Source organism: Argiope bruennichi, chromosome 3, assembly GCF_947563725.1.
Source record: "Argiope bruennichi chromosome 3, qqArgBrue1.1, whole genome shotgun sequence".
Taxonomy (NCBI): Eukaryota; Metazoa; Arthropoda; class Arachnida; order Araneae; family Araneidae; genus Argiope; species Argiope bruennichi.
Window position 1 is genome coordinate 69966478 of NC_079153.1, and position 25506 is coordinate 69991983.

The 25506-nt window shown below is 28.1% G+C and overlaps 1 non-coding gene across 1 annotated transcript; it reads right to left on the bottom strand.

Moving 5' to 3' along the window:
• Positions 1-3408: 3408 nt before the first annotated feature.
• On the bottom strand, positions 3409-3600 carry LOC129964310 (U2 spliceosomal RNA). Its single transcript, XR_008784095.1, has one exon. It is a non-coding gene; the product is annotated as a U2 spliceosomal RNA (small nuclear RNA).
• Between the last annotated feature and the right edge of the window lie 21906 nt (positions 3601-25506).

A 25506-nucleotide genomic window follows, 5' to 3' on the forward strand; every position in this document is an offset into this window, starting at 1 on the left:
AGACTTTTGTTTAAATACATAAAAAAAAATCAGTCATTTGTTTTAATATAATTTTAAATCCAACACTGCTGCTCCATGTATATCATGTTTACTATGAACAGAAGAATATACCAGGGTGGATAGTGAGTAATCAATGCATTAATTAAGCACTTAGTAAGTTCCTTATTCAAAACAAATGAAGCAGCTTTTTATATTCATGCATATGTAATCCTGTATGTTTTCCAAGTATAATATGTTTTCTGTTATGTTCCAAGTATAGATATGTTTTCTGTTTTATAATACCTTGCTTTTATTGAAAACCTATAAATAAATTAAAATGTGTATGTTTTAAATTTTAATATTTCTGTAACCCTGCAGAAGCACATCTATTGCAAGACTAATGATGTTCTTTTGGTTTGATAAAAATATAAAAATGAAAACAATTATTATTAAAAAATAAAGCAATTTCTACAAGATTAACAATAAAAAATCCGATATATTTCTCAACATTTCTTAAAATTAACACATAACCAATTAATTTAGATAAATATCATTTTTGAAAATGTTACCATTGAGGTAGAAGCATAATATGGCCAAAAAAGTGTGGTTTTTAGATATGCAAATAAACAACAAATAAAATCAACATGGCTCAGATGAAAAGCACACATTTTCTCCAGTGATAGCACACATTTTCTCTAGTGATAACTCACCGTATTTAACACTCTAGAATATTTTATTTGTAGCATTTAAAGTTAAAGGCTAAAGCATTCTACGATGGCTACCATTATAAGAAAACTGACACAGAATTGATAACAAAACAATGCCATATTATACCTGAATTTTTTCAATCAAACATTTTTAATAGAAGAGAATAGCAGTGTTTTGAAATGATCAAATAAAAAAAATTAAATTATCATTTGTTATTTCTGAAGTTAAGTAAACTTTCATTTTGAAAATTTAATAAAAACCTGCTTTTTAACTTACATGCAAAAATAGAATTTTCTCATTTTAGCTTTATCAAAGATTACAGAAAAACATGATTATATGTTTTATGAAAAAATGAAAATAATTTAGCAGTTTCTAGTTTTCATTAAAAAAAAATTCATGAGGTTTAAAAGATACCAGCTCTGAAGTTAAAAGCAAAATTAAAATTTAAAAACCATTTGATGTAGTTTTAAAAAGTATTTTTTGAAGTCAATATGAGACAAATCACATTGCCACAAAATTTAACACTCAGTCAAGTGAAGAATCTTATTCAGTGAACTTTAAATTAAAACATATCTAAATTGTAGTTGAAATTTTAACGATTTCTCTCCTCTGCTTCTATATTAATTTGATTTTTTTTTTTTTAAGATTGTCACTACAGAAGTTATCAATCTATAAAAACCATGATTTACTGAATACTAACAAAATAATTGAAGATTCATAAGAGCAGAATCTTTAAAAACCATGATTTACTGAATACTAGCAAAATAATTGAAGATTCATAAGAGAGCTCATTTAAAGAAAAGAAAAAGCAAACATTAATGATATTTTGAATAAGCTAAGATTCAAATTAAATGAAAATTTAATGTTTCCAATAAGAAACAAATGTTCAAGAAAAAAACAGGATTAGAAAGCATTATTTATTTTTTAATTGACACAATTATAGAAAAAAGCAAGCAAAAACATTAAAATATATTTAAATTATCATTTTTAAAATATTTATTCGTTTCATATTTTTTCACTAATTCATGAAATATTCATCAGCATCATCGGGATCATTACTATCTATACCATATCAACGTCTGAGTCACTTGAAGTATTTTTCTTGAATAAGAATCTGAATTGCAATGCAATTGATTGATAACTCATTTATCAATAAAATCTTTTCCCCAATAAATATGCTGTATACATGTTTAATGAATTCATATTGATTTTAGTATTCAATGTAAAAAAAAAAATACGTAGAGTATACTGTTATGTTTAACAGACGTCCAATGTATTCAATAGAATTCAAATCGCAATGACAGATAGATGCTTCTTATTTGTTGGAGATTTGGGCACAAACATTGATTTGAGATTAATAGTTATGCAGTTAATAATTATGGAGAATTATCTTTGTTTCAAACTATTCAAGCATTGCTCTTTAAATTGAACATTTTACAGAAATATAATCCACTTGTACAGATAATCACATTAAGAGATAACAAATCATTCATTTATCCTTGATGAAGCTTTCTAAACAAACTCAGTTCCAACTGCTGAATTTGGATGTACAACAATAAGATGTAGTTTAGTACAAATGCCTTTAATAAAATCTTGCGAACATTTATCACACTTTACAATTTTTGTTTATTCAAAAGTTGTTTCGCTGTAAATTTTTTTAATTGCTCTCAAATATTTACATATCTTGCTTTTTGATCAAAATCTTTTGCATGCCGATACATTTCGTCTAATGAAAATTCAATGAAAGTAGAAATCTTTTTTCCCCATACAAAGTTAATTTTTGTTTAACGTTGGAAATAATTTTCTGATAGAAGTAACGCATTTCTCTTGCATGAAAAAGTCCTGGAGAATTTGTATTATGACATTTTTATCAAAATTATCAATGCTACAGCACTTGCTTTTCAGGAGTAGATTGGAAAATCGTGAGACAAATATCCTATCTACTCTGAAACAAATTTACGACACATTTATTTACTATTTTTTTAGCAATCAACCCAGAAATCCCTGTCATTCATCAGCATGCTTGATACATTCCATAATAGTATCTTAAAGAATTTCCATTTTTCTTCCCCTTTAAGCATGTGCGCAATAACATTGCGCACATGTTTAAAAATGCAAATTTTTCAAATTTTAAATGTAGGTATTTTATAAGGGAGAATTTATAATGTGATTAGAACCAATGTGGCCCAATTTCTTTGACAGCTTAAAACAAAGAAATAAAAAATAAAAGAACAAGACTTATAATTCCAATGCAAACATTGACCAAAGAGCAAAATGAGATTTTCAACCATTCTAACTGTGCCAAATGTAATAAGGTCCTACTTTTCAACCCCAAAATATAACAAAATACCACACAGACTGCAACTGCCTTTTCTGGAGATTAGGATTTATATCATAGTGTTAGATTAGTAGAATATTTTAGAAAAAAACTACTAGTTGAAATAGTGAAGATAATACAAGAATGAATTAGGGCAGTCCCTCCTGTAAATGCTACTTGCACATAACTTTACAAATCTTAATTTCTCAAATCACATTTAATTTCACTTCAAAATTTAGAACAATAACTACATATTCTTAAAAACTGGTATAAAATGGGTCATTCAGGTAATCAAGACTCCTTAGTTTCCAAGATAAGTCTTGATACCCTAAACCATCATAGAACAACCCAGCTAAGTGTTTAGAGGAGTTGGTAGGGAATTTTTGTGTGAATTCTACTTTTAGATTGGGTAGGCCCGAGCCGCAAGCAGTGCAATAGCGGCAGGACCTGCGCTCCAGTTGCAATGAATTGCGAACCTGGAACAAGTTCCAAAAATTAGTTTAATATCGAAGGCACCCAATGGGCGCCGTATCAGATATTAAGCTGATAAGAACAGATACTACACTTTGATCTTAGCCAAAAGGCCGAGAAGCGATAACTTGCAATTTTCTGAGAAAATTATTTAAACAAAGGAATTCAAGATCATTAGCTTGAAACATTTGTTGGACCCAAAATGGATTTCAGAAGTAGGCAAGTAATTTTAAACTTAATTCTATACTTAGATTTTAACAAATTTCTTTACAATTATATTTACAACAAGATTATAACTGAAATGAAATTCAACTTTAAAAAAATGTTTTCATAGAAAAATTGTATAAAATAATTAGTAAAACAAAGTTCTTAATAGACATAATATTTTTAAAACATTTTAATATCAAAAAAATAATAATAATAAAGATAACTTCCTAATTATTTCCAGTATTTTGAAATTTAAGATGGAAATAATCAAAAAATAGTAATATTTTGATTTCAGAATATGGTTAATAAATGGCATTTCACCAATTTAAATTTACTTCAGTTTAGAAATGTATTAATTAAACAAACACATGAAAAGCAAAAAAGAATGCAGCAAATTTAAAAGAATTTAAAATAGGACACAAGATATTAACAAGCTAAATGAATTGAATCATCTGAAATTATTAATCACTGCACCTAAATACTCACTGAATAAGACAGGATTGCATTGAGTAAATAAGTTCTGCATGGACAAATAGTCTAATAATGAAACCGAAAACTCAGAATATCAATTAAAGAAAATGGTATAAATGAACTAAATTTAATAACTCGTCACACGCAGTAACCAGATTTTAAAAATTTAATTGATATTTTACGAGTTTCTAATTTTGCCAACATGGTGAAAAACCTATAACAATTTTGAAACTTCAATCAATTATTGAAAACAGAACTTATAAAAGTGGAATAAATCAAATTCAACATTGAAATAATTCAAATCAAGTTCGATATAAACATACTGTAATAATCACAAAATGGTACACAATAAAAATACTAACTGTAGCATTTCCTCTGCAAGAGAAATGTATGCAAAATATTAAAAGAAACTTATTGAATTATTTAAATACAAAACAAGTACAAAAAAAACTATAAATCAATTTAATTAACCCCTCGAACTGCAATTTATTTTCAGTCTGCATTGATCAGGCAGTCAATTTAATTTTCTTGGTTTTAAAAAGAAGGGATTGATATAGAAACTTCCATTTTGTTTTTACAATAAAATGCAACAACACTCAGTAACTTCTGACAGTGCAGCTCATTACTGTCAGTTAGCACACAAAAACTCATGATGAATTGAACTCATCATTTCAGTTCAAGAGATAAAAGATTAAAATTTACGATAATATTTACAATCCCCCCCCAATACAATTCTTTAATCAACTGTAAAATGAAAATCGTACTAAGTTAAAGCATTATCATTATAAGATTACTATTGTGTGGTAAAAAAGCTGCTTCAGGTTTTCGAAAAACAGGCGATACTATAAAGACACTTTCTGCATGCATAACAAAGTCTAACGAGTAGTTTTTGTAATTTTAAAATCCAGATTACATACAAATGTGTTGAAAATTCTTGATTTTTTAAACCTGGCACTTCATTTTAATGCTCAAATACATAAAAAATCAAAATACTATAACATATAGTAAGAACTTTCAATGAAATAATACTTCGGCAATGTATTTTATTTCTACGTGCTTTTATAAACTTTAAGGTAGGCAAAAGCACGCGATGAATTATTTTCTAACCTAATACATGTACTGAAAGATGCAAAACAGGGCAACTACAGAAACTGAAAAAACTACCTAACCTAAAACATTTCCCTATTTATAGCAACTAATTATATTAGTTTCATGGTTTTCTCTCTACTCAGAAACACTATAAATGCACATGATTACAAATAGATTTGAGTTATTTAATATAAAAAGATATTTCTATGAAATTCCCTTTCTTTTTTAAATCGAGTGAACATCCTCTTAAAACAGCAATTACATTTCTGACATGCAAAAAAATACTTTGCTTTTAAAATTACATAAGATTTCTAGAAAACATTAAACATTTGTAACACAAGTTAGATTATTTTAACGGCAAAGTTTAATATGATCTTTGCTCAAAATTTTATAGTTCACTAATCAATTGGTGCTTTTTGCATAAATACCACAGTTGCATGTTGTAGCATAAATATAAAAACAGTATGATTATATACAACAAATTATATAGGTTTTAGCAAAGATCTGAAATAGTAATTGCCAACTAATACTTTCAAGCATTTCTCTGTAACAAAACATAAGAAATTACTTTCTCTAATCAAAAACTTATAAAATAAATAACAGTATTTTAATTTCATTTTTATTACAAACAATATTAGATGTTAAATATTAATATAAAGATAGTTCACCTAACAAATGCTTACCTATTACAATTAAATGCAAACAATTCACAAATAAATATTTTCAAAATTGAAATATTAATTACAGTAGTAATAAAAACTATTTTAAATAAATAAGTAAATTAAAGTTTTAAAACTTTATTTAAAAAAAATTTTGAACTTGCAATTTCTTCAACTTTTTTTAAGCTGGCTCAAGAAATTTTTTTTTATTCCTTTTTTTTCTTGCCAAATTTTTTACATAATTCCTATATTTTCTTTTCTTTATAGTCATCGCGACACTTATTTCACACATAAATTACTCACATTTAAAATCAATTATTCTTACACTTTAAAATTAAACATGCCTGTGATAATGAAGTTTTTGAAAATCACAATACAAGTTTACATATATTTTTATGTTATTTGGTGTACTGATTCTGAAAATGACCTCCATTTTTTCCTATTACATCAGGATTTTTTTTAAAAATCAATATTGATATTTTTGCTAAATTTTTTTTAAAAAAGAATTCTTTCGAAAAATTTTGCATGTATTATCTAGCAATGGTGGATTTTATCCATTTAAATTTACATAAAATCAATTCTCGTTGATACAAATTGATTTTACTATAGGTTAATATTATAAAGATTTAAATAGATGAAAACTACTATTGCCAGATCGCATGAATCACCTCTGGTTGGTAGAAAATTAATTCCCTTTACATCAAATTATAAAGCACTTTCTAGAAGAAAATCACCAAAATATTATTTTAATTTGTTTTTATTAAGGCAACTTTCATAAAATAGATGACTGACCAAGAGGAGCAAATATTATATATGAGTATATGAAAGTTTAAAATAAATTTTAAACTCAGCAAAAAAAAAAAAAAAAAAAAGTTTCTATTTAAGTAGTAATTTTTCATTGAAATTTCTTTTTGACGTTTTTTTTTACCTTCAATCTCAGATTTATCTCAAATTAACATTCAACAGTACTCGGTGAGCATTCTTGTCCCATCTTCCATGAAATTTGAGCTCCATATCTTTGATGCCTTGGTGGAACGTTCCACCCGTTCTTTGCTTACTGCTACTGAATTGTTGAGGGAAGTCTGCATGTAAGTGAAGGAAATGTAATTTGACATTCATAGCAATGTAAAGCTTTAAATTTGTCTAGCTTTTTCATAACAACTGCTTTATGGTCAGGATCCTTGTAATAACCCAGAAATTTACAGACATCTTTGAAGGCAACGCAAGCTTTTTTTTTTTTCCCCCCTTATTGTCATGCTAGTCTCAAATTCTTTATAAGTTCTGAGCTTGTAGATATCTGGCGCGACAAAGATTTCCTCTTTCAACTTGGTTTTGGATAAACCTGGGAAATTTTTACATAGGTATTTGAAACAATCACCAAATTTTGGAATATTCTTGACATTTGTTTCATTACACCAAATTTTATATGTAAAAAAGTTTTTTTTTTTTTTGTCTTAATTAAGTGGTTCTGAATAACATTCTTGTTGCCTGGCTCAAGATTTTGTCTGTTTGGGCCATTTTTTTACCCAATGTTAAGTTTTATCATGGCTGTCCCACTCACAACTGAAACCTGGGAACTTTGAATATCTATCTTGTTGACCAAGAAGCTTGGAGATAACCTTTAAATAAATCACCACAAATGATCCAATTGTAGTCGGCATATATTTTTGTTGAGGACACGAGAAAGAGGTTTTCATAGTGTCTTTTAAATACACCTAGTGTCCAACTGGTACAGATGTATACTGGCTTCCGTGAAGGACAGCTTTAAAGCTCCTTTTCAATGAATCTATAAACAACCTATATTCATCATTATTGCATGTGGTATTAAATTTGCTCTTCAATCCGGGAACATCAGAGCAATATACCAGGTTCTCCTCTTCCTCAAAGTACTTAAAATTCCTTTTTTGGGTTCCTGTATCATTAAAAAGAGATTCCTTTGGCCGGAGAGGTATCAGAGAAGTATTCTTTAAGTTTCAACACAATAGAATGTTGGTCAGACAGGTAGGGAAGAAATTTAATGCCAAAAATTTTATGTTAAATGTTCATTCAAGTCCAAGTAAAATTGAATTTTTCAAGAAAACATTACACAATGGAAATTTTTTATTATCTTTTTTTTTATTGCAACACCAAAAAATACATTAAATATAAATTCCTAAAAAAATTTTCATCGCAGGCCTGTATTATTTGTTCTATTATTTCTTTGAATGCTATCACACAATTCATTTTGCAAATAAAGCTTTTTTTTCTTACATATTCAATTATAACAATCTTTACTGATTGAAAATCCTCTTTCTCAACAATACTGTTGATGGGAGAAAGTATCATTATCATTTTTAATAAAGTTATGGCATCGTGGCAAGCTGAGAATAGGTTCAGATAAAAATTATTTGCAATTGTTTTTTTAAGAAAGTGAAAATTGATTTTTCTAAAAATTCTATTACAGTTGCTATTAGCAACATTTATTAGCTAATTGTAGTTCTTATGATATTGAAATTCTAAAAAGTTACCATACTTTTGAAAGAAAGCTATCCAAGGCTACTGTTGATTGTGATCATTTTGGCGACATTAAGCTTTAGATGTAGAGAAATTATAATGTGAAGTCATTGCATGCACATGCTTGGCGCAAAATGATGTCATATGCAATTTCCCGATTTTTAAATATTTTAACAAATTTCCTTGATTTTTCCAATTTTTATAAAATTTTCTCAGAAATCATTGATTTCACAGTTCTGTTGCCATCCTGCATTATATTGAAGGCATAAATCATATAAACTAAATTAAATTCCTTAGAAATGCATATTTAATACATGGGGGAAAAAGTAAGAATATTGAATTACATCCAATTCATCCAAAATTAATGATTTCAAGAGCTGTATGTACAAAATTATGTCATTCTCATTTGAAATTGCTTCTAAAAAGTAGGCAAAAATAAAGTGTATTTATAATGAAACAATTTAAGGAGCAATACTTCACATAGCCTTATAACTAAATTTTAAAAAAAAAAAATCTATATTAAGATTATATGAATACTATCCATATGATTTTAAAATTTAAGTAATATTGCCTCAATTACGAATGGTCACCAAGATGTAAACAGAAAAGAAATAATGGAAGCAATCTCACCAGTCTATACCATTCTTCTCATTTCAGCCTTTGCTTCTAAATGTTATGATCCATGGATTAGATATTCTATGCACCCACTTCAGAGAAGAATTCCTAATTTGCAATTTCAAATAATTAGTAAATAGTTAATGTAACTGAGAATAATTATCTTTACAATACTAATGACCTTTATATAACAATTACTACAATCATATTTCCATTTTTAATTTCAATTTATCTTAACCAATATTTGATGCGATTAGTTTCATTTATTTTTGTAGAGCACTGCTCTTTAAATTTTATTTAAACATTTACATCTTTATCGTTTCCCCCCTTTATTATTTTTAATACTCAATGTTCATTTCCTTACGATTGAAATTTTATCATAAAACTGATGGCTTACAAAATAGAATAAAAAATTATAATGTGCATAAAATGAAGTAAAAATGACAGAAAACTCATAACAGTGTTCAAATTACTGATCGTCCAAAAAATAACTTATTTTCAGACTTCATTTTAGTGTTAAAATATTCATTCCCCCTCCCCTTCTCTCCTTCCCTTGATGTTAAGACTAAATTAATCGACCTGAAAAGAGGACTAAAATTTGTGCAATTCAAATAGGACAACATTGAATTTTACTTATATTCTTTTATATTTATATCATTTATTTATCATTCAGTGTCATATTATATAAATATAGCAAAAAAAAATTCTATATATATAAAAAATTTAATATACAAACTTCTATAATAATTGCATCATTAAATTCATATTTTGTGCATTGCTTTATTATTCAAGTTTTTATCTCTTAATAAATATGCCTCAGCTCCGGTATACGGCCTCCGCCAAATTGGCGATAAACGATAATTTCTGGCTGCCATCATCACCATCCGTACTCTTCTTTATGGTAACCTTAAACCTTATCTCTTAACCTCTAATTTTAAATTTCATTCATTTTGCACTGTTCCGTCCACTTGTATCAGTTGACGGCTGTCAGCACTCACACCATTTCCCACGTGGCCAGGTTGCATTTTTCTATTTTATTTGTTTTTGCATTTTTATTTTTCCTCATGGCATCTGCTAATGACCAATTAAGGATGTTGTTGAAAAATTTCAAAAGTGTTGCAGAATAAAGGGCTTGGATTTAGGGTTTCGAAGTTGTCAGGCAATAAAGCAAGGCCTATTTTTGGAAATCCAGGAGTTGCTACCAGGTATTTTGTCACAGAGTTGATGCGTGATAGGGATAATTTTTCTGCTTTTTTGAAGGAATCGGGTTTGATTAAAACCCCAAATTGCACTATTTCAATGCAGGTGCAAACTAGAAATGTTTCGAATGGTTATAGCTTTGTTTATCGGAACTGTATGATTAGGGATGAGTCACGGAAAATGTGTGGGAAGCAGGTAAGTTTCAGGTATGGCTCTTGGTTCAACAGCAGTTGGTTGACTGTGGAAGAAATATTTTTGCTCACTTTCAAGATTCTTGTAGGAACAAGGACAGGTGAAATTAAGGAACAATACTTTTTCAGTAACAGTACCTTATCAAATTGGAGGCAGTTCGTTAACGAACAAATTTTAGAATATATGGTGGAAAATTCAGAAAAAATTGTGGACGAATTGAAATTGTGGAGCACCACCCCTTGATTTATAGTCTAGTGTATTTTGTCAGTCTTAGAAATAAGCCTAACATGGCTTTAAAACTTCCAGGTAAGAATCACAACATACTAAACACGCATAATTGGCGACACCTTGGCGTAACAAAAATGGCACCAATAGGATGCATACAGGAGCTGCTCCATAAATACACTATAGTGTCCTTGTTACAAGACCTAAAAATAGCAATTTGATTATATTTGGTGACAAATGTTTTAGAATCAGAATTGGGAGCCAATAGTATTATATATCAAAAGACGGAATATATTTATAATACAAATTATTTAAATAAAGGAAAATTTCTATGAACTGCATATCAAATAAATAAGGGGAAATAAGGATCAAGAATATTTGTAAAATTTTGCCCACTTTATCTAAAGTCAATAACAATGAGTTTATTGCATATAAAATGTTCCTTTCAAATTCTTAAAAATTTGACAAAATAAAATGCATGCGAAATGAAAAATTTTAAATGAAGTTCAAATTTTCCGATAGCTATTTAGTTTAAATTGAAAACAAATGCTTCACTCCAGAATGCAAGCAGAATTTCTAAACACGAAACAAAAAAATTTAAATTGCACTTCATTTAAAATAAATAACAATTCATATATTCTGCCTCAAAGTTTCAGATATAATGCACCAAAAAAAAAAAAAAAAAAAAAAAAGACATGCAGCATTAAAAACACAGTAATTTAAAGATGCACTATAACAAAAGAACAATCAGTCGGACAAAGGTTCCAACTCACAGTGAATTTTTTTTAAATCAATTTATTGACTAAGTGAGCGAAAATTATACAAAATTTTTTAAAGGGCAAAGATAAAAGCATTAGGAAGAATATAGTCAACTACTAATTGAAATTTTATTGACTGGAAACATAACGATGTTATCAGAAGTTTATAGCATGTATACAACAAAATATTATTCTTCCTCCCTTAAAATAACAGTTGTTAAAAGTTTTAAAAAGCAAGAACTTGCACAATGAAGACATTAAGTAATATTAAAATTGAAAAATATGCTCATCTATTTCAAAATATTTTAGTACTCAGTCAATTCAACAAAAAAAAAAAAATAAAATAAAAAACATACATAGACAAGCCATTTGATATTAAGAAGAAAAAAGAACTACATTTCTTCATTAGAAAAGAATATACATACAGATGTTTACTTAACAATACTTTCTTAATAAGCATGATTAGGAAAGTTTCAGCACTGCTGCTATTTACTAGTAGAATTATTAAATTTCCAATAGCAAAAATAGAAGTAATATATAAAAAAAAACTCTTAAAATTAATATTCTGATACTAAAATCCATCATCACAAGAAAATGGTAGGTAAATATATAATTATAAAAAAAGATTTTATAAACGGAAATTCTAATAGTATGTCATGCATATAATAATCATTTGTCAAAGTATAGAACTTAAAAAATAAAGATTCCACTATGATATAGTCTAACGAGAGCCGATTTTATTTATGGTTATAATCAAATGAAATAACATGAACTAATATCTCCATTCTTAATTTTTTCCCCCTTTAATAGTATCATTCTGATAGCTAATAATGGTTCCGACTCGTAAACTGCACAGGAAAATTTATTAAGTTGATGAATTTTAAAAAGTGGTAAAAAGTGCTTAAACACATTTATCTTAAATCATAAATTAATTTCCGATTTTACAATAAAGAGTTTAATTGGAAATATTCTTTTATATTCCCATGTATTTATTCAGAAACGAAACGCAATAAGCATATTAAATAATAAATCGCAATAAGCATTTTCCAAGATTAAAATCGATAGCGGAGGTTACGACAATTGAACAACATTATTTCAAAAATTTGAAGAGGGAAAAAAGGATTTTTAAGAAGCAATTAAAAAAATCATCAAGCCTAACAGATCTTGAGATGGTGATATTTTTAAAACAATATGGCGACACAAGTTAACCCTATAATTAACTAGAATAATTCAACCCTAAAATTAATAAAACTATTACTTATAAATAAACATTGCAGCAATTCTAACTGATTATACTACAAAAATTATTATTTTTAACAAAGAAATCTTACCAATTAAAAGAAAAATTCCTCTAAATCACGAATACAAATATGTGAAACAAAATACCACCATCGCATTTCCCGCTGGCATGGAACAAAAACCTAATCAGCCTTGTGGTCGACAGTTAAGTACAGCTCTGCGCTCTAGAGCAAACCAAAAATATCAGAAACATTCACATATCATAGGTTCATTTTTTTAAAATAAATAATTCATAATTTCTAAAATAACTATTATTATTATGCTTATTACTATGCTTTAATGAATATTAAAAAAATATGTTATCGAAGCTAAATCTTTACTTTCACAAATGAACTATAGATGGCACTCTTATCGCTGAGTTATCTCTTCTGCAACAGCTGCTTGAAGATGCAATACGGTAACCCTCGGAATCCATTCGATTGGTAATTCTAGCGCCAAATTGAAATCAATTTTTTCTTGTGCATAAATTGAATAAGAATATTTTTAATTAATAACAGTCCAGCGAAAAATTAATTCTCCGATTTATAATAATAGTATAGAGAGGGAAATTTGCTATTTTAAGCTGATGGAAATCAAGATTTATTCAACAATTTGAAGAACATTAACATTAATAAAACTTAATAACTTAACTTAAAAACATTAATAAAAAATGACACAGTCTTATTAAATATATATTTACTATCAAATGCATAATTGGTAAGAAATTTTAATAAATTAATGTGATAAAGAGTAAAATTAAAAAGAAGCATTAAAATAATTTAAATAAAAAAGTGTTAGAAAATATATGTAGCATTTCAAATATAACATATAATTTCAAATTTTAAAAAAAACAGTTTGCAATTTATTTATTTTTTCAAATTTAAATTTTTTGACCAAATACAGGACACAGCAAAAAAAAAAAATATCCTGGACTAAATTAAGGGCCTTAAAAATTATTCATAAAAGATCAAATGAATATGTAAAGCATAAAGGTATCAAAGTAATAATAAAATTAAACAAAAATTGGACATTTTTTAATTTTAGCTTTAAATTTTTAAAAAAATAGGAATATTTTTTATGATAGAAAAAAAATTGCATAACAAGACTAAATATTGCTTCATGGTTTCAAAATTGTCATGCACATTATTCTCTAATTTCCACTTACTTTTTTTCTGACAACAAACATAACTAACAAAAAAACAAAATTAACAACAACAAAAAAAATAGAGAAAAATAGAATGATACACAGAAAGAAAATTTTTATTAATATTAAAAATGAATGTGTATTTATACTGGTAATCAATCCATAGGCCACATTGTTATCTAGAAAACTATCAAACTTGGCATGTATATGATTTGGAAAATAAGACTGAGTATTTTTAATTTTTTTTTTAATCTGAAATGTTTTTATGCAATAACTTCTGAAAATATTATTAAATAATTTTAAAATTTTTCAATGCCATCAAATTTTTTTTTCTAATTTTAAACAATTTTTAGAAATATATATATTTAAAGCTCATCTTACAACAATATATTTCATTTTTGGGTTGAAATTCAAATCATTTCACATTGCTGCTGCTAATTTTTTATTCTAGCTTGTCCTTCCCCCCCCCCTTTATTTTGGTTGATGATCAAGATATGAAAGTTAGGCTTATTTGTTCATGCTAAATCAGTTTCAGCATAAAAAAAAGTGAAATTTGGATAAAATTTTTGAAATTTCACTATACAATTAAAGTTCAATTTCAAAATCCAGCAATAGTGTAAATTTTTTATAAAATGCATCAAATTTAAATTTTTAGCTCTTTCTGATGATATAATTAGATGCATAAAAACAAAATTAGGGAAATACATAGCATAATGAATATAATGATGTAATTCTTCTATAAAAATATGAATCATATGTGCATCATAATTTGAAGTTTAAAAATATTTAGCAGAGGCTGTCATTTAGATGCAGTTACATAAAGTATTTATTAGATCTAATTGTGATAGGTATTTTAATATTAATAAGAAATTCATTAAACAGACAAAAAGAGTTTACACTACAAGTTCTACTTACATTTACAAGTTCCAATTAAAACCTTTTGAATCAGCCAAATTCCAACATATTAATTTAAATATGTTAACTAATACCAAAATTTGCACATTACGTGATTTTAAATGCGAAGTTAGTACTAATTTCTATAAAAATACTAAAAAAAATTTTAGAATATAAAAAATTAAGAGCAGAAAAATGCACAAATCAATGAATGAATAAAATTATGATATAGAAAAATGAGAATGTTTTATGACTAAATGAAGATAATAATACATACCTTTACATTCAGTTATTAAAAATTTTTAATACAACAAAATTAAATAAATAAATGCATATTCAGTTGATTGCTAATTAAGTGGATATGCATTAGTCCAACTACAATAATTAGACATTTAAGAAATTGAGTGGAATTACATATTAATGCTGATTCCGATTCATAAATGAATAAATCAAATTAAAAATAGGAATGATGCGATTCTAAAAACACTAACAGGAAAACGAAACAGATATTTATTTTGGTTGAAGTGTAGTTTAGTGTGCTCTCGAGTTTTATCGCCAAATAACAGAAATGCATAGCTAAATTGGTTGCAATATGTGTAAGGGAGTTAGGCGATCTTAGGGTAATCTTAAATCCGAAACTTATAAACAAATACCGAAAAACATATTAGAAACGGTTTTTCATGCAATGATTCTACTTGAATAAATTAAAAAAATCGAGCAGCAGAGAAACATGGATCAAAGGAAAGGTCTATTTCTAGAAAGATAAACAAAGAAATTAAATTTAAAATTTTATAAAAATTTTAAGTTTTGAAGCAATCAAAATATTACAGCATATTATTAAGCATATTCAAAATATACAGCAATAATAGTCGAAGAGAAAAAAAAAACCAATTTAAATACTAAAATCCTCCTGCAATCAGGTGAAATTGTAATTATTTTTTTTACTATCGAAACACATACTTTTTAACTTACCACTTAATAAAGTAGGTTCTGATAGCTTTCAAAATTGAATAAAACAGAATAATTTTTGTTAACAAAACTTTTATATTACATACACCTCCATTGTTATTTCGAATTTACAAAACAATGCAATGCACAATCGAAACTGAAACATTTGAAATATGAGAAGTTGCAGTTAAATCTTTCCGCCAATTTTTTTTTATGTACGGAGGAGAAAATGACACCGTGGTTGATGAAACTTGATGTGAAACTTAGATGCGACAACGAAATGTCACGGTGAAAAGATTAGATTATATAAAAAAATAACTAAAAATTCGTTCTTGAAAATAAATGAAATTTCAGTTTCTCAGAGAGTTGATGATTAGCAATCTCAGCATCGTAAATAAAAATAAGTCCTCAAATATCTCATTATAAATAAATTTCGACCATTTTGCATTTAACTTGTTAAAAAAAACTACTTTTTTTAATATAACAAAGTAGGCATATTACTAGTAGTAAACATTATTTTTTATGATGAAAAAAAGATCACAAGACATTCTGCTGACAGGCAAATGCCATTTACATTTTCGTGGACAATTTTCCGTTTACGCATGCAAGAAACTGTCAGGCACCCTGCTTGAAATTGTTGACGATAATGACAGAAAGATCGTTTGCAAAGGAAATTCAACCAATCATGTATTGCTTTGGTAGTGACGTAGTGTCACGAATAGCGCGATTGACGCCAACATGAAACTTTTCGAATCACTCCTTCTCTGTAAAGAGACGGCAAAAAAAGTGGTATGGTCGCGAGACTAAAAGTCGGTTTTGATTGGCTTTATTCGTGAAAAGCCGACTGTTTGAAATTCATTGAATATTCATTATTGAAAAAAAAAAAGTGTTATACGAAGAAATGCGTACAAAAATTATCAGAAGATGGAGTGATTCTAACACCAGTAGATCATCTAAACTAAGAAAATTTATTTTCAAAATTAAAAAAATTATTAATATTGATCTGAACTGTCTTCTTTTTATGAAATATATTTGATAAGATTGAATCTTTGATTTTTTTTTAATAACGGTAGAATTTTCTTGATTATAAACTTTGAATTTCTATAATATGTAATCAACATTGCTGATGTGAAAGTTAATAAGAGTCAATTCATTTTCTAACCATTGAAATAAAGTTTAGCAAATTATATAGTCATATTTGAGGAAATTGTAAAATATGAAGGATTCTGCTGCTGTTTAATTTTTTAATGTAAAAAATGCTAATGAAGTTTTTATTTAAAATCGCTTTTTTGGAATATTTTTATGTTAAATTTGATACTCACAATTTAATCTATGAAATACCAATACAGAAGCATTATGCAATTATTAGATATTTTTTTATATATAAACTATTACTGAAAAATTAATAAAATTGACGGGACAGTAATTTATCTCAGGAATAATAACAAAACTTATACTAAAAATAAGTATAGCAAGTAAAAAAACTATAAATAGCAATAAAATCCATTTTAAGCAGTAATATACGGAATGTATGAACAGGAATCCCACTAAGAAATGAGTAAACTATTCACAAATAAATAAAAACATGAAAAACCTGAAGAGCGATAAATTAACCCTAAAGTACACCTGTGTTTTGGTGTTTACCATGCAGCAAATATCCACGTGACGTTATTACATACGTTTATTCGTGCTCGTTTGTTTACGAAAGTGTAAACGGTATTTGCCCGTCTGAAAGATAAATCAAGGCAGCAAATCGTTTCCAAATTTGGCTAGTTACTTATTGGATAATAGATGCTTACAAAGAAAAGGCTTTTCAAAATTTTAATTGGATTTTTAATTAAAAATTAATTTAAGAAACTTAAAATCTCAGTAACTTCCAGCATATCAGTGAACAAAAACAACTTTCACATTAATTTAAAATTCAAAACATAAGCTTTTCATTGATATCTATTTTATTTTCGTAGCATTTTTTCTGTAATTTTAATAATTTTATTAAAACCTTTTTTAAGTATATTTCGCAATACTGTACGTTGTTTCAAGTACTAGAATTAGTAGGCAAATTATCGCCACTATATAATCACCTCTTGTAATATATAATTAATGAATGATATAAATAACGGTGTGTTGGATATCGAGATCCGAATCTTTAAATTTGTTAGTAAAAATATAATAATTCCAAATTACTGTTTTCAATATGTGTTATTATTGTTTCTTTACGAGTTATCATTTGAGATTATTCATAATTTTCTTTTCAATTCAGTTCTAAATGGCATAAGACGCAATAAAGCATTGCTATATTACTTTCACGATATTGTATAGCTTCCAAGATACTAATAAAATTGTGCAGTATCTTTGGTTTAATGGGAATATTTTGTGAATATTACAAAACCGTTAAATTTTAATTGTTTAAAAATGGTATTGATAAGCTTTTATTTTTAAAAAATACCCATTTCTAATTTTTTTTTCCCACTTCAAAGACAGCCAATGCGCTACTGAGCAGCATATAGTTATCTATATACGGCAGATAATTACTTACAGATTTTGCACTTTTGAATTCCATTCTTAAATTTTGATTACAATTTATTTTTAATTTAGATTATTTCACTATTTTTTCTTCCTTTCCATCTAGGCGTTTTTATAAATAATTGGTACTTTTTAATAAAAAATATATTACATTTTAGTACAAATACCAAATGTAAACTCGTTTCATATATGGAAAGCAAAGACTTTTTTTAAAATTTCACTTACATTAAAATTGAAGTAAAATCATTTAGAAAGTATGAATAGCTCCATTTGAGATGAAAATTATATAAAATCAGCAGATAATAATAATAAGAGGAAAAACTTGGGTGTATGTAATAGTATTATGTTGTGCATATGGATATATTATTTTATCATGTGCTCTCTTATATTACGAATATATTATTTATATAATTCAGTTTCACTTCATTTAAAGAAGTTGAAGGTAATATTAACTTAGACTCTCTAATAGCATAATTGATAAACAGAGTATTAATCAAACTTGGATAATACTGATTCCTAAGAAATTACGCTAGGTGATTGCATTCTGAATGATATAAATTATATTCTAAGTGAATATATTCAAAATACCTGTTCATCCAAAAGATTATTCGTCATTTCTTTCAACGCTTTAATGAGTGTAATACACATTTATCATAAAGCATTATTTGTTACAGCTTTAATGAATGTTGTTGTTGTTGTTTATAATGGCACTTGCCATGGACAAGCTCGATGACGAAGTCAAATATTTTAAGCCAAAGGAGCGTCTCTTGTTTTTAGTAGCACCAACTAGGGCCAAGAGTACGTCTTAGCAACTCACGCATCATATTCGCTTGCACAACCCCTTTCTACAAGGGGGCCCATACACACACCTCACAGATAGAACACAGAGGAAGAACAACCATGCCCGAACCGGGACTCGAACCCAGGACGACCAGATCATTGGGAAGACACGCTACCCCTATGCCAGGACGTCGGCGTAATGAATGTAATACACATTTATCATGTAGCATTATTTGTTACACTGTAACAGTTACAGCACTCACCTACTGAATTTATTTAGTTTTAATAAAATTAATATTTAAAATCGACATGAGGGTGCTTTAGGGATGGTATCTAATACTGAACTTCTGTCAGATGACGAAAACGACCCTTGAGTTACCATTCCTTCTCCAAACACACGCTGAAACTTCCAAACCACACGAATGAATATTTATTTACTGAATACAATGGCAAACGTTTTTTCACATTGCTTTTTTTTTTTACTAAGCTAACTATAATTTTGTTTGAAAACATTATTTTTTTAATTGTCCAATAGGATTTTATTAGTACAGTATGGACAAGAATGGCACTTGTTGCCCGATGCAATATTAACAAAAATATCTGTAAAAACTTAATTTAATATCAGGATTACTGTCAAATTTCTTGCATCCAATCACTCAATTTCTTAAAAAAAATAGGCCGATGTAATACTTTACCCCCGCCTTTGGGGACCCGCTTGTTCTCCCAGGTTTTTAATTTTTTAAATTATTATCATTATGTAATAATTAAGTCATAGTGATTACCTATGTAGCGACGGTTAAGCCTGTTTTAATGCTTGTTAAACTGTTTGTTTTGAATCTATTTCTTTTAGAACTTAAATGGAATATACGGATTTAACGGAATACCAATCCTTTACAAAGCATTTCTAATAACATTTTGCCATCCATTACTTAGCATCACTATGCGCAGCTGTAAATATATTCAACGAAACATTCTGAAACTTTCGTATAGTGATTTAATTACAGTTTCACTGTTGCCATTCAGCAATATGCAATCAGAGCGATTTCTGTGCCACATGCGTTAGTGTTTTATATAGAGAGAGATTATTCAATTGTAGAATTGCTGAGTCAAATGTAATGTCTCTGCATCTTCGTTCTATATACTTTAGTCAAAACAAGTGAATGAACAAAAATTTCGAGGAAGCATTTGACCTTAATTAAGTTATCCAAAGAGTGTTTCCCTAATGCTACAAAAAGTGTGTATAAAAGTGCTTAAATATTATGCATGCAACAAGTTACACTTATATTGACTGTGCAACAAGTTTTCTTGCTTTCCTTTGCAAAATATGAGACGTGAATAACATTTTGGGAAGAAATAATTCGATAGCAGTGCAGTCTGTTTATTATTTCCAAAAATCCTGAAGTTTGCATGGAAATGTATGCAAAAGGAAAAGGATTTTTTTTTTCTGTATTAAGAATATATTTGCGCTACAAGTGTATTAAAATAATTTTTCAAATGAATATTTACTACCATCAGAAAAACAACAACAATTGGAATTACATTCGCATCTTAGAAATTATTTTCTTATTACTGAGCAGTGTAAGTTTCATAGGAGTGAATTCTGCAGTATATTTTTTTAAAAACAAAATATCCAGTGTAAGGATCTAGTGAACGTATTTTAGCAGAAAAAAATAGGGAAGAGTGCTTTTTTTTAATTCTTTACTTATATTTTGTTTGGTAAAGGAATAAAAATGCATTATAAATGCAAGCAAACATTTTTCCAGATAAGAAAAAGCTTCCCAAAAAAGAAGCCATAACCAATCAAATAAAAAATTATTGACCCAACAATAATAAAAAAACACTGAGTTACAATGGAGGCAACAGTAGATGAACCAGTGCTTTAAGCTGTTATTCCTTTTACCATATAAAAACAATACATATCATACATTTCCATCATTTCATAGCCCATCCCTTTAGAAAATGAACTCATCCCATCACTGATTTAAAGTAAAAAGAAGAAATGACAGTCTGTAAGTGACAAATGGCGCTTTAAATTGACTCGAAAAATCTTCGTTTCTCTTTAAAACATGCCGTAAATATCATTTACTCTATATGTCCTCAATGAAATGTACACACTGTCAGTTTTTTTACCGATTTGTCTTGCTTGAAAAAATGAGATCTCGTGTCTAATGTACAGAAAATGCATAGTTGCAATTCTGGGGAATGTGATACCATGCATCAAAACGGGGGAGGGGTATATATGTTAGCATTTTCCCAGTTAGTGGATAGAAGAAATTTATTGCCCCGTTACTCGTGAGTGGATTGGATAAGTTAAAATTACCTCAGGAGAAGTAGAGAGATTCATTTGAGAACTTTCGACATCGCGATATTTTTCATAAATTTTATGCCCGCATCTGAAGTTTGTTTGAGCAGTTGCACGATGAGATATTTATGAGCGTAGGGACGAAGATTTTAAATACTTGTTTTCAAATACACAGGAACTTAATATAATTGTATCCAGATGTAGATTTGATCTAGAATGAAGACTACACTGGATTTCAATCTTTCTAGTTCTTTGTTTTTAAGCTACCATGCTTGTATACACAAAGAAGAATAAAAACTCATACTTAATTCTAAAAATAGTTTTAAAATAAAAACTTTAACTCAATGATAGTTCTGGTTCTGAAATATCAGTTAAATTGCTCAACTATTTTGTGAGTTTTTGTAGTCATTTTTTTCTATTTAATATACCTAATAATAAGAATTTACATTAAACTTTCTGCATCTAAAAGTGTTTTGTAATTTTCACTGTGCTTAGTTATTAGTTGTAAAATAACTTTTAATCACTATTATCTAAGCTATAACTCTTGTAATAAATTATAGACATGATTGTTCAAATTAAATTCAGAGGGTTGTATAGGGTATTCTATGAATCCAAAGAATTCCAAATTTGAAAAAATTACTTTAAATGATTCTCTCTCCATGCATTCCCATTTTTTATTATCAAAATTTACAGAATAATAGTTATTTAAAGTAAACAAGAGTTATACAGATCATTTCAGAAAAAGAAATAACCGGCTTTAAAAAAATAAAATATTTGTATGAAATTAAAACAGATTATAAACTTGTAAGCAAAAAATAAAACGGAAATAAAACGCAGCCTGTGCAATAATAAACATCACTTAAAAATTTCATAACAAATTAGAATCTTGATTCAAAAACTATTATAGAAAACTATCTTATAAACTAGAAATAAAAATTATTCTTTTCTAAAATTAGAACACTGAATCATTGTTTTAAAACTTTCCAGATTCAAACGAAATCAATCAAAAATAAAATGAAATATATCGCTTAGAAATTCGTGGCAAACTTGCAGAAAGCGAGGATAATAATAAATCTCATGCCAGACGATAACTTACATTAGACAAACGATAAAGCGGGAAAGATGAAAGCCAAACACCAGATGGTGAGTCGAATAATAATAATATAAATCATGCCCCAATTTGACATTTGGAAAAGGCTCCAATCTAAACAAATGTTTGCTAATTTAGCTCATAAATATTAAACACTTATAAAAATTGTATACAAAGTGTAAAATTTTAAGTAATTTGAATAAAAAGTCAATAGGTGTGTTCTTTTTGGAAGATATTGTTAGAGAAACAAAATATTAATTGTGGTTTGTAGCAGGTGGTTGTAATCAAATAAAAAAAATCGTTCACAATATTTTCACCAATCGAAAATGTCGAATCGTACTGATTATTAATATCATTTCATCCAACGTAAGTTGTTTATTAAGTTTTTTTAAATAAAAGCTGCGTATCTGCATAATCATAGAGAAGAAATTGTTTACATGCAGTCTTTGGCTGGTTATAAGAAATTAATTATAGATGAAAAAATAAATTGAAAATAAATATAAATGGCTTCTTACTATTCAGCAGAAATTAGTAGATGATAACAAAATATGAATTTGATTAATGCAGTTGGTTTCTAATAATTGCATGGGCCGCGTTGGCCTGGTGGTAAGGTCTCGGCTTCGGAACCGGAGGGTTTCAGGTTCGTGACCCGATTCCACCGAAGAACCGTCGTGTAAGGGGGTCAGTTGCACGTTAAATCCGTCATGATCCGTCCTCCCGCTAGTGTGGTGTGGTGTGGAGAGGGGGGTGCCAGCTCAGGTGTCGTCCTCGTCATCTGACCGCTGTTCAAAACTACGATGTCCGTCCCAAAATAGCCCTAGTGTTGCTTCAAACGGGACGTTAATATAACCAAACCAAACTAATAATTGCATATTCATTGAGACTAAAGATAAAATAAATATCTATATTCGTAGATGATTTAGATATGTTTCATAATAATGATAAAATGTATCCAGAAAACGTATTTAATATCAAAAATGTAAATGAAATGCATAAGAATAAGTGGTGGATTTAAATGTTTTATAGTTTTAGCAATATATATATAATGAGGCCTACATTTTAATGTTGTCAATTTAGTTTCACATTTCTAAAGATTTTTTAACTTAATCCGCATGATTTATTTTAGTTCTTTTTTATTTATATAATAATGGGAAAATATATTTCTTCCATTTATATTTTAGTATACACGTTATGAAAAAAATAACTAAAAACAAGAAATGCTTGAAAAATAATGATATGTAATGATTAATGATTTTTTTTAATTTTCAAATATAAGCATTTAATTATTTTGAAAGGTTATATAGAAATAATAAATTTCATACAAATATAACGTTAAAAATTATTATTTTACAATATCTGTTAAGTGGAATATAACCTAATCAGTGAATGAATAATTATTGATATTTTAATATATCATAAAAAATTAATTATACTTTAATTAAGGATTTTAACAAATCAATGTGTGCATACATTTTGGTCCTAATGCGTTATAAATAATAATTGTATTTTCTTACAATTTATTTATTTTATAATTAGATTAATAACATTTTAAATCGATTTGCTTGCTGGCCCTCATTCAGTCCAGCGGCCCTAGCCGCCAGTCGACAGTGATTCGAGTATTTTCTTAAATAAATATAGTAGTAATATATAAATATATGTGTGTGTATGTGTATATGTATGTATTGAAATAAAACTTTTAATACTTCATATAAAGCCATGTTCAACACTTTATTTCAATGAAACTTTGCAAAATTGTTAAAATCAAAATAGTTTTCTCAGAAAATCGAATTTAACTTTAATCTTAACCAGTTATTCAGACCAACTCGAAGGCACTCGGATAAATCTGACTGACCGGGCCGCCGAGACAACAACACTGAAGAGAGCTATGGTTGCGTCCTAAGAGCCATCACCGGTCATGGTACAACCCTTACCATGAGGAATAAGTCCCGTTATCGACAGGAGGTAGCCGAACATCACCATTTTACCCACCCGGGTGGCGAGAACCAACCACCAAACTGTAAGCTTCGCATCCTCATTTCTGAGGTGCCTTCTGGTGGTGCAAAAATCTAATATAAAGTCTCATTCAGAATTGATCTTCAAATTCGTTAGAGAAGTACAGAATTTGGGGAAGAAATTCTGACGATTTCAGAAAGAACTGAACACGATTTCAAATGAGAAAGTACGTTGGCAAGAATATATATGACGAAGTAGAGAGCGTATATCCACAACCGTTCACGAGCAAAATTTTAAGATTTCTGCTGTTGACTGTAATCTGACCAATTGACTACACAGAGAGTTTATGTTTCATGAATCAGCTTATATACGTATAGCAAAGTAGCGAAGTAAAGCAGTTAGGTAGCTGCGGTAGCTCAATTAGGAAGCTCTACCCCAAGCCTTGAATGCCGTAACCCCTTTGCCATCGACTGCAACGGTTGTGTCTTTGTTCTACCAAATGGCAAAAAACTGCAATTGTGAATTCCTGCTAATTGTATAATAATGATGAATACATGAATGCTGTTTGATGCCATTTGATTGTATTATTTCGGTTTCTCCATTTCTGGAAATGATTTGCTCTTCTTTGTGATGTTTCTGATTACACTTTCCTTTATGAAATCCCGTTTATTTATCATTCCCAGCCGCCTTGAACTATCAAATCTAAATCACTATGGGTGTATATTCGATTAGATATTGAAATATTAATCCATATATAAAAATATGCAACATAATAGTAGGAGATATCATTTAAAAAGATTTGCAGTTGTAGATTAAACCCAAACAATGAAAATAAAGTTTTCATTGTCGATGTTTCCCCACATTAATGAATTAAATATTGTTGCTAATTGAGATAATCTTAGCTGTGGTTTTGGGTTATCAAATCCAGATTTTTATGTAAAACGGAACTTGCAAAGTTCATTAGTAAAGCAGAAAGAGATTCACTGGTGAAATTTAAAGAAGACAGCTTGGGAAGTTAATCTGCAAATTTTATCTCAACATTCGAACGAGACATTCTCTGAATTTTTCAGATATAGACGTTAAAATTTCTGGATATTATAAAAAAAAACTAAAGGTTAAAGCAAGTTATAAAGAATAGAAGCTTTTACATTTTAAATAAAGAGTGTGTTTATTTTTAAAAATTAAGCAGCGTTAAAAAGAATCTATTTTG